Genomic DNA, 10,509 nt, shown 5'->3' on the forward strand with positions numbered 1-10,509 from the left:
TAGACAAGCCTTATATTGTATGCTAACGATTAGCCCTGTAATTCTTTAAAATTGAGCAAGAACTCAACATTGGTACAGACAGTTGGAAAGTTACTTAAAATAAAAGAAAGTCAATGTCTATTTTTGCCTTGCAGTAATAAAATACCAACGCCTTAATGAACCTCATTCCTCCACTCAAAGTCCACTTCTGCTACCTCGGTTAACGGGGCGGTTTCTGTCGATTTATCAAACGTACCACAACAATCCGTATTTACGAGGCAAAGATGCGTGATGCAACAGAAAACTCTTGGCTCCACCTCTTCCTTCTCTCTTACAGTAATGCATACTCACACACGGTAGCATGCTTATCTTTACCGGTGCTAATCGTAAGCTCAGGCTTTCCACTAAACCCTAGGAGTTTATCAGCGATAAATGAACAAGCAGGCCTCACCACAATGACTTGAACCCTGCAGCTCATGGCACTTAACCTACTGTGTTCACTTGGTGGCACTTATTTCGTGAATAACACTCAAGTCTGATAAAACATGCTGTGAACTGAAGGTACTGCAGAAAAAAAATATATGAAAACATGTTTTCAGACAGCTCTTGTTCCATATACAGCAACGTAATTATGCTATAGATTCAATAATCACAATGTTTTTGTATTTTTCTCTTCATTTAGATATTTGTGGGTTTTAAAAAAATCAGCTTCTCGTGCAATTTAAATGTTAAAAAAGCTCAATAAGGACAGGATTTTTAATGCATAAACGCTGGCTTCAGCAAAGTGTGTCCATGTACAGTAATTTGTGCTTGAATGTGATCAGACTGTGGCCTTTAACTTGCCTGTAGAGATTTATTATGGCGTTTGACCAGATGTTTGGTGGTCAAACTTTCATAGTGATACTTGTGGTGATTGAAGTAAATATTGGTAGTTCTGGCATTTTCCCCCACACGTTTTTCTTCCACTGAAACATCCAGCAATGTCCTAACACAGCCTTTTGTGATCAGCCAGCTGTATCTTTGTCCATTCATTTCTACTTCACATCTGTCATAAGAGTGGTATCACCAGTTACGCATGTTACTTTATTAGACTCTGTTGTTTTTTGTTCTGAAAGCAAAGTCTTTTTAGAGGAAGACATGTGATGATCCTGAACTTACGCTTCTCACTTTCAAAGAAATCAAATGACGAAATGAAAGTGACATAAGTGCCAGGTTGTCAATAAATATATTAAGCTGTTGCTAAAAGTGTGATGGTTATGACACCAAGAGACTTTTGGCCTCTGCTTGTTCACATCCAGCGTCCTCTTCTCATAAGGTATCCAAAACTGAAAAAAAAAAGGAAATGAAACTTTTCTGATCATTTAGAACTTCTGAAGAAGAGGATGTCATCAAAACATTTACAGTAATTACCAAAACACACACACACACACAATATAAATAGACGTTTCGCTAGCAAAATTCGCCCGCTGACAGTCGGGTCAGTTAAGGCCAAACCATAAACACGACAACTTTACCAGCACAGTTCTTTGCAGGTTTTGGATGAGTACGCTGAGATAAACGTTGCCTCAGACACTGTCGGGTTTGTCTGACTGATACCGACGTTACTGTTGGATTACTAAGCACAATGACGATGATCTGGAAAGAGCTATTGCATGCCAGAAAAAATGAAAGTGGAGACGTTCCCTCCGCTTGTCTCTGACTGGGCAGTATGTTCTCACGACACATTACGGGTTTCAACCGGAGCGTGTTGACATTTGGCATGGTGGCACCAGACACGAGCAAGCTCATACAAGCCATGGTTTTGAATCATGAGTAACGTTGACTAACCACTGGATCCAATTCAGCTGCTCTGACTCTGTTGTGATTTCTGCCACACTCAATGGGGTGCAGCTGGAAAGAGCCATTCTCTAAATCACACGTGGATACAGCTAAAAAACAAAAGGAAAAAAGCCAGGGGTGTTTCTTGAATGACTAGTTTTACAATCCGGACCTAACCACACTTTTAATTTGGGCTTGACGTGACAAGAGATGATCCAAAGTGGTCAAGAGGACCTCAAATTGGGTGATATATCCCTTTAATTTAGCACTGAATAGGAATCTCCGGTTAGGATCAACTATCGTAATCTGGTTCCTCTCAAACTTGCTCAAATATTGTTCACCCACAATCAAGTAGCATGACAAAACTGTGTCTGCTCGGTGTATTTTATATATATTTTAAGAAGTCATTCCTTTACTTCTTAAAGTATGAAACAATGAAACAAGTCAGTGGTGAACAATCGATATAGACACGATGGCGTTTGTCAGCATTAAGCTCATTTGGATGACACACTTCTTCCTTCTCCTACAAGCTTCGCTTCCAGTTTCTCAGTAACTTTAACGTCAAAACCGGTGACCTTAAAGACGAGGATAGAGATCAGCCTTCTTGCTTGTCGCGTCCAGCAAAGTACGTCCCAGTTAGTTTGGACAAAAGCATCATCTCTGCCTCTGGTTAAACTTGAAGCAATGCAAAAAATCTCATTGGGACAGAATGTATTTCCTCCAAAGTCTACAATTATGCTCTTTACCAAAAGTTTTATATGAACCGAAATGCACTACATTAATAAAGAGTAATGCTGTTTTGTTAAATGTACAACTTCGGGAAACTGGTCAGACAGTAAGCAAAGACGCTTCTCAGAATACCACTCATATAGGGTCAGTTTCTGGGATTTGCTTTTAGGTTTTCGTTTCAAAGAATGAATGTTCTCACTGAAACCACCAGACCAGAAACAGGAACTAAGTAGTTTATTTAAAAAAATTATTTATGCTTCTTGTGAAGGTTCTTTGTGTTTTGCCTTTATTCCATGAGTTAGTTGATACTCAGAACACTTTGGAAAATGTAAATCTACGAATATACATCCTTACTTTGAAAACAATTAACATCATATCGGCTGTTCTAATTCAGACTTTTGAAAAGTGCTGGGACCCTTTTTAATCTGAAATGCTGGCTTTGAGCTGTTAGGTACTGCCAACAAAACACCAGTTTGTTGGGTTACACTACAAACGAACCTGTAGACAAACACACAGATAACTCACTTTGTAGCCCATGTGGTTCCCACGCTGGACCCACAAAGAACTTGAAAGATGGGGTCCGGGTATGTTTTTTTGTTTTGTTTTGTTTCTTTTTTTGGGCTTTATATGTGGTGCACAGATTTTTCAGTAGAAAACAAATGTGCTCCCTTAAGATAGCATTAACAGTTAGCACTAACTAGCCCTAGCTATATAAAAGTAAAACAGTAAATAACAAATGGCCTATAGGGTTGCTATATGTTTGGCACACAGTGCGCCCCCGCCTATTTGCAAATTCAGCTATTCACAGATTTATCCTGTGGAATGCATCTCTAAACTATTTGCAGAAATTCATAACTGCAAGTATTGAGTGAGTATGCAGCTTTTTTCCACTGCATTTGAAGTGGAAAAAGCTTCAGAGGCATCATCCAAGCTCAATGCTACATGACAGGCTTGTTGGCTGTGGTTTTCAACGTGGCCAACCCAGGAGCCAGATTTATTTTCTTGTAACTGATTGAGCCGAGCTGAGGAAGTGTGTGAATGTTGACTTCTGCTGTAGTGCTAAGACAGTTTCCACTGTGCATATTAATGCATATCGAGGTGTATTGGGTGTTTGAAGATATAGAGGGGTTTCACATATTCTTGTTTAACCACAAGAGGATGGGAGTACTGCCAGCCAAAGAGACATGCGCAGACATCATGAGCGAGTGTTGGGTTGCCAGGGAAACAGACATACCAGCATGTGGTCATAAGACCAAAGTGAACCATTCAGAAATGTGATAATGAGATCTGGAGGAATCATCACCAGGTGCAGAGACCCAAATGCTGCCTTGAACTTCATCCCAGCACCCTTTTTTGATAAATTGTGTTTGCTTTTGAGGTTTTATGCCTGTCCTCTTTTCCAAAAGAAACAAACAAACCAAAAAGAAACATTAGTCAGCTGTGTTGTGAAACACTATGAGATTGTTCTTTTTGTTTTCAACATTGAATGTTGTCAGGTTTTGAAATTCTGTACTTATGTTAGGAATCTCACACAAGTTGGCAAACTAACTGATAAAAACAATAAAACGACCAGCTGAGCAAAACAATGAGTATTTAGAGTTAGTGTTGCACTTTGGGTGTTTCTTTATTCTTGAATATGATGGGAGTGGTGCAACATGGAGAGGGTTATTAAACATGCATAATTAATAACTGCGGGAGTGTCTTTTTATTATCTTTCCAGATTCCACCTTTCTGTTTGTTGTTACATTAAAACAAATAAAGATTAAAATTAATTGCATTAAGGGTGTTAGTGTTTTTAATATGATGGACATATTTAATTATAGCTGTCTGGTCTAACATTAAAAAGCTATTAAGTTGGAGTCAGCATTCTGAGATAGTTATTAACTGACTGCCTACAACTTCTAAACAAACCACCGAACAACATGAACTATCACTTTATCTTACAGAGGGATACAATATCTGCTCCCAGATTATGCATGGCTGAAATGGGCAACCTTACAACTAATGTAACAAGTGAACCGAATGTGAATTTCTTGATCACTTCATCGTGCATCACCATCGGCTGTGGCGTTAACAGCCCTAGGGAGAACATAAAAACTCTCAACAAAGACGTTCAAATCAGAAATTGGCTTACCGCCAATGATATAAGCTTAAAAATCCCTGAGGCCCATCATACTTTCATTATAACCCTGAATATAAGAGATTAGTTCTACTGTTTACTTTGTGTGGGGCAGATCACGGCCAGGCCTCGTAGGATTTACATGCTGCTTTATCGCCCTCTAGCGCCCGTTTGTGGTAGTTTCTCGGCTGAGAATGTGTTTTTATGGTTGAAACATTATTATTATTATTATTATTATTATTATTATTATTATTATTATTATTATTATTATTATTATTATTATTATTATTAATAATAATTTAGTTTATTATTATTATTATTATTATTATTATTATTATTATTATTATTATTATTATTGAAGGTTGCAAAGATACTTTTGCGCCACACTTATATTTACAGAGCTGAGGGTGAAAAATGAGAAGAAAAACCGGATAACAATGATAAAAACAGAAATAAAAAAACAATGTGCAAATCAAAAAGATTACTCTAAGTTGATTCTGTGAGTTTCCTTGAACGGAGCTGCACGCTAGAGCTCATGGCCACTAGAGGGGGCTGTTCAGTAATTTAAACGGGAAAGCATGGGAGGCGTCGCATTTGAGTGAAGGAGCGAGAGCCAGGTCATAATGAGGTGCTGCGTGGGTGTGTTTTGCCAGATGAGAGATAGAAATCCTCATCAGGCTGGAGGTAAAATGTCCTTTCACTCTTTTCTCCCTCTGATCTCATTTCTGTTCCCATGAGATCCAGTCTTTCCTTATGAAACTGCAAACAGGCTAATGCAGAAACCAGTTCTGTTGAATTAAAACCAAAACTAGGTCCTGCAAAGATTTCAGTGGTGCCTTTTCACATGTTCTGCTCTTACAACCACGACATTTGTATATTTTATTAGGATTTCCTTTTTTTTTTTTTTTTGTGACAGACAAATAAATCTTTGCCACAGATTCAAAATTAAATTGACTCAAACGTTTCCATGTTTTTGTTGTAGCAGGCTGCTGTCCTGTTAGAAGACAAAGCTGGACACTAGTCTCGAGTCTTTTTTACAGATTTTTAAAATTTTTATTTAAACACAATTTAAGTTGGTCCATTTTCCACCCGACATACATATGACTATGTAATATGGAGGCCAAGAGATGCCGAAAAGTTTCCATTGTTTTACTTGGAAAATGCAGAATATCATTTTTGCGATAAAAGCCCTTTTGTGATTCCTATTGAGAATTCTAATGTAAAAATCCTGGAACCGGATCAGCTTCCCTTCGGGGTATTTACATACCGTCAACTGCCTCCAGTTGCCAAACGGTGAGTGTGCATCTCATAAACACCAAACAAAGGTCTGAATCCTCCCACAGGTGCATCCAGTGTCTCATTCTGAGAGAACAAGAATGCACTTCCACCCCACCACCTGCCCTGTCAGGAGTTCCAGTCTGACAGGTAAAATAATAAAAAAGGCTGCAGGCGTGAGAAGCAGAACACTGTTTTCACCCTCCTCTTGACAACAGTGGGAGTTAGATGCAGCGAGAACGACGGTGTGTGGGGTTTTTTTGTTTGTTTTTTGTTGGGGTTTTTTGCTGTTCCAGTGCAGGGGAGTATAATTCTGAGATGCCTTTAAGGAACGCATTGATTTTGCTTGTTGGTACCTTTCTGTGCCAAACACACCTGTATTTGGCGTGTCCTTCTTGCACTACATGCACGTGCATTCACAAAAACTGCTGGTTTGATGCGTTGTCCATTTAAAGCGTACAAATTTGCAGCAGCACGTGCATCTTTTGTTGTGTTTTGAACCGTGATCAGTAAACTTTAAATGTGAGGACAATTTATGTTGTTTTACTGAATCATGAACATCCAGAATGTGCTACATCTTTGATCTTGATAAGACTGCGAAATTCCCAGAAACTCTCACCTGAGCTGCTGCTGTTTTTACTTCAGTGTTTATTTTTGTACATATAAATATTGATGATAAAAAAAAAGTCACACTGCAAATAAGAGACTGCATAAACTACTGTAATGTTTTTGCGAGGTGCCAACAGCCTTTCTGTCTACAAAAGGTGATACATTTTATATTAAGTAAACAAGCCAGATCCTGTCGCTTCTAAATCTAAGCCTTGTCCTATCTGTGAGGATTTGGTTTTCTGTGTTTTAATTTAGTTCCATGTCATGGACCATGGTCCATGTCAACATGGATTGCTCTGTTTTTGCCCTGTCTTTTTCTATATTTTTGGAGCCTTTCTTTGCACATCCTCCAAATCTACAAATTATGGATCTGGTCAACCGGTCTCTCAATGCAATTGATCAAATTTTCTCCACGAGAAGATTGGGAACAGGAGAGCCTTCTTGTCCTGCGGGGACACGCCGGGCAGGACACACCCTGGATTTATTCATGATAACAGGATTTCTGCTGTTTGGAGCTTGTGGATACCTGGCTTATCGACAAATTTGTAACGGACTTGGCCGAACTAGCAAACACTCAGACTGTTGGTGTGGTCAGAGACGCAAGTTGGATGTGAGTCTTGTTGAGACTTTCAGCCCAGCTGAGGACTCAAAACTCACTAACGGGATGGAATCGATCTTAGAGAAGTTGCTAGTTTCAGCTCAGTGGAACGACCAAACTAATTTGGATAATTGGGATGAACTGAGATGTATCGGACAGACTTTAGGGAAGATTGAAATTCATAATCTACCCGACCTAAAACATTATGTATCTGAATTGGCTTTCCCCATGTTGACTTGGAAGGGCTGCATATTTCCAATCTCCTTGAAGATACAGTATGTAAACATAACGCTCCTTCCCACCTCAACTCCTCCTGTTATCCATGCAGCTGTGGAGCTGAGCGCTCCCAAGGCCACGCCTTGATAACAACATCTTATCGGACTTCTGCCTGGAGGCTGAGCAACGTGGTTTTGTGGCCCTGTGATGTCACCGCCTTCACTCATGACTTTGTTTTGTCCTTTGTTTTGTCTGAATGTTGCCACGTGCCCTAATGGGTCATTTCCTCTTTTTTATTTTATTTTGTTAGAAACTGTGGAGTACTCACTTTTAACCCAGAAAAGGAATTAGAACAAACTTGGAATCCAGAGACTCTAGTTTATTAGTCCCTCTTTAGCTCATATTTTAGAAACTGTAGAGTACTCACTATCTAGATGCAGAGAGACTCCTATTATTGCAACCCAGAAAAGGAATTAGAACGAACTTAGAATTCAGAAAAAAATTCTTCCAGAACAGAAACATTTAGTTTTTATTATTACTTAGAAACTGTGGAGTGCTCATTACTTTTACAAATATAGAGCACACTTAGAAAGTCCAGAGAATACTTATACTTATCTAGCATCCCAGAAGTCCAGAGGATACTTACTTACTTACTTACTTACTTACTTACTTACTTACTTACTTACTTACTTACTTACTTACTTACTTACTTACTTACTTACTTACTTACTTACTTACTTACTTACTTACTTACTTACTTACACTGATTTAGCAACACAGAACAGGGATTAGAACTTGTAACCCAGAAAAACTACCTTAGCAACTACTTTTTAGACTCCTATTCTCCCAACCCAGAAAAGGAATTAGACCAGAGGATATTTACTTATACTTATCTACCAACCCTGAATAGGAGTATCTGGTTTATTTACTTTGGAACAACATTATTAGCTTTTTCTTCTTTTGCTCTTTCCTTTGGTTTGTTATTTTGTTTGTATTTCCTTTTAAATCCTGTAAAGCACTTTGTATTGCCTTGTTGCTGAAAATGTGCTATATAAATAAAATTACCTTTACCTTTTACCTTTTAAACTATCTAGGTGGCCAATTCTCCATATCACTTTTTAGTATTGACTGAGGGATTTGTTTTTACTGACCATGCCTGCAGTGCTACAACAGTAGCAAAAGAAGATTTTTGTGCCTAACACAGATTTGTAACTCTTCAGAATATTGATCGCAAATCCTGAAAGTAAAATGTACTTAAAGGGCCAGTATTATGTAAAATGAACTTTTTTGAGCTTTACATCATGCTATAATGTTGTTCCTTCACTAAAAACATACACAGAGTGCTGCCTTGATTCTTTCACCCATGTTTGAGAAGCTTCAGAGCAAGACTTTTTAAAGAGACTAATTTCAAGGTGTTAAATAAAGAAGTAATGTCTTTTAAGCTGCAGGATTTTGGAAACAACTGACGGTAACGTAAATACTTGATTATGCTATAAAATGGCACTTTGTGCCTGGAAAACACATCGTACTGCCTCTTTAAAACTTGCATACAAACTTTGGATGAAACAGTAAGTGAAATAAAACATCCTCACCATAAGATGCCAAATTCTTTCTCACCATCACCCTTCTAAATCGCTGGAGTTTAGATTGAAAAATTATTTGGATTACTGTACACATGTGAATACATAGGCATGACGACTACCACCATAAACATTATGAAACATTTATGAAAGAATGTGTCGCACTCAGGAATGCAGAGGTCGGCAACTTTCCTACAGACTCAGTAACTGCAGACCTCCAAACTTCATGTTGCGTCCATGTTAGCGCAATAACAATGCACAAAAAGCATCACACAATGGGTTTCCATGATGAACTGAACTACACTGCAGTTGCATTAGTCTTTTTGAAGTAATAAATCAAGCCTGTCTGTCTGGCAGTGAGGGGTCTGGGTTAGCAGCTGCCAGGAGAAAAGCAGCAACCAAAGCATACTGCCAAGGCAACAATGAAGTTCTGTTGACTGTTCTAGCCAACCTCCAGGAAACATCAATGATTCCCAAAATTTCTGAGTGGCAGATGTATGGAGCAAAGTTCAACCCAAGACTTGGAGTCCAGCTACAAGAAAAAACCTTACTGAGATCTTTCCAACAAAGTTTTTCCATCAGGTTCTAATGCAAGTTTTCTCATCTTTTCATTGAATACCTTTTGTTTTTGTTAGGTATTTGGTTAATATTCTGTCTTTCTGCAGTAAAACGAATCCGCCTTAAAAATTAGACTGTTGTAAGTGAGCAAACATGCAAAATCAGCAGGGGATCAAATAATTATTTCCTCCACTCAAGCCACAGTCTCTTTAGAAAAAGCACTCAGTTTGAAAAGCCAATTACACTGCCGACTTTTACACAGATTTACATGTAAAAAGAAAAAAGAAAAAACCATCTGCCCGAGAGCTTTGAGTGCTGCCGCTGCAGCCGTCAATCAAGGACCCAAACTAGCATTGCACTCATGCCGAGGCACAATAACAATTTCAGGCACAACAATGTGCAAAATACATGTTCAACCTCACACGCATGCACACAGTCGTTCACGAAGCCAAAAAGAAAGTGTGAGAGAAGTGCTGTTATGCAAATACGACGTGAAAGCAGAAGAATGAGCTTGCTGTGGTTTCAGATCAATGATGTTTGAGCTCTGTTTTTAATAGCGCTCGAAATAAGAGACGCACAAAAAGGGGATTCAACATGGAGATCCACTGAGAGATAGGGAAGGGGAAATAAGCATCTTCAGAGACATGGAGGAGTTAGTACATTATGGGGAGATAAATGTATAATGTTCTGAGCAGTAAATGGAGATAATACGGCCGTGTGGTTGTTGTGCGTGTGTGTGTGTGTGTGCTTGCGTTTGCGAGAACCCGGCTTTGCTGTAGTCACTGAAGGTTTATGTAACAAACCAGTTCAGTGGTGAAAGGAAATCACAAGAAAATAAATAGCGTTGCTTCGGCGTGGACAAGCAAAACGAATGGGACGCATTTTAAGCATTGCACACATAAGTAGGAAAGGGAAAGAAGTGAGAAGAAAAGAGACATTAAAACACAGCGTGATCACTGCAAGTGTAAGAAATGCAGCTGAGCATCGCATTGCCTTGAGGTGCAATGTATCTAGTGCCCTCCAGATGT

The sequence above is a fragment of the Xiphophorus maculatus genome, chromosome 16, assembly GCF_002775205.1.
Source record: "Xiphophorus maculatus strain JP 163 A chromosome 16, X_maculatus-5.0-male, whole genome shotgun sequence".
NCBI lineage: Eukaryota > Metazoa > Chordata > Actinopteri > Cyprinodontiformes > Poeciliidae > Xiphophorus > Xiphophorus maculatus.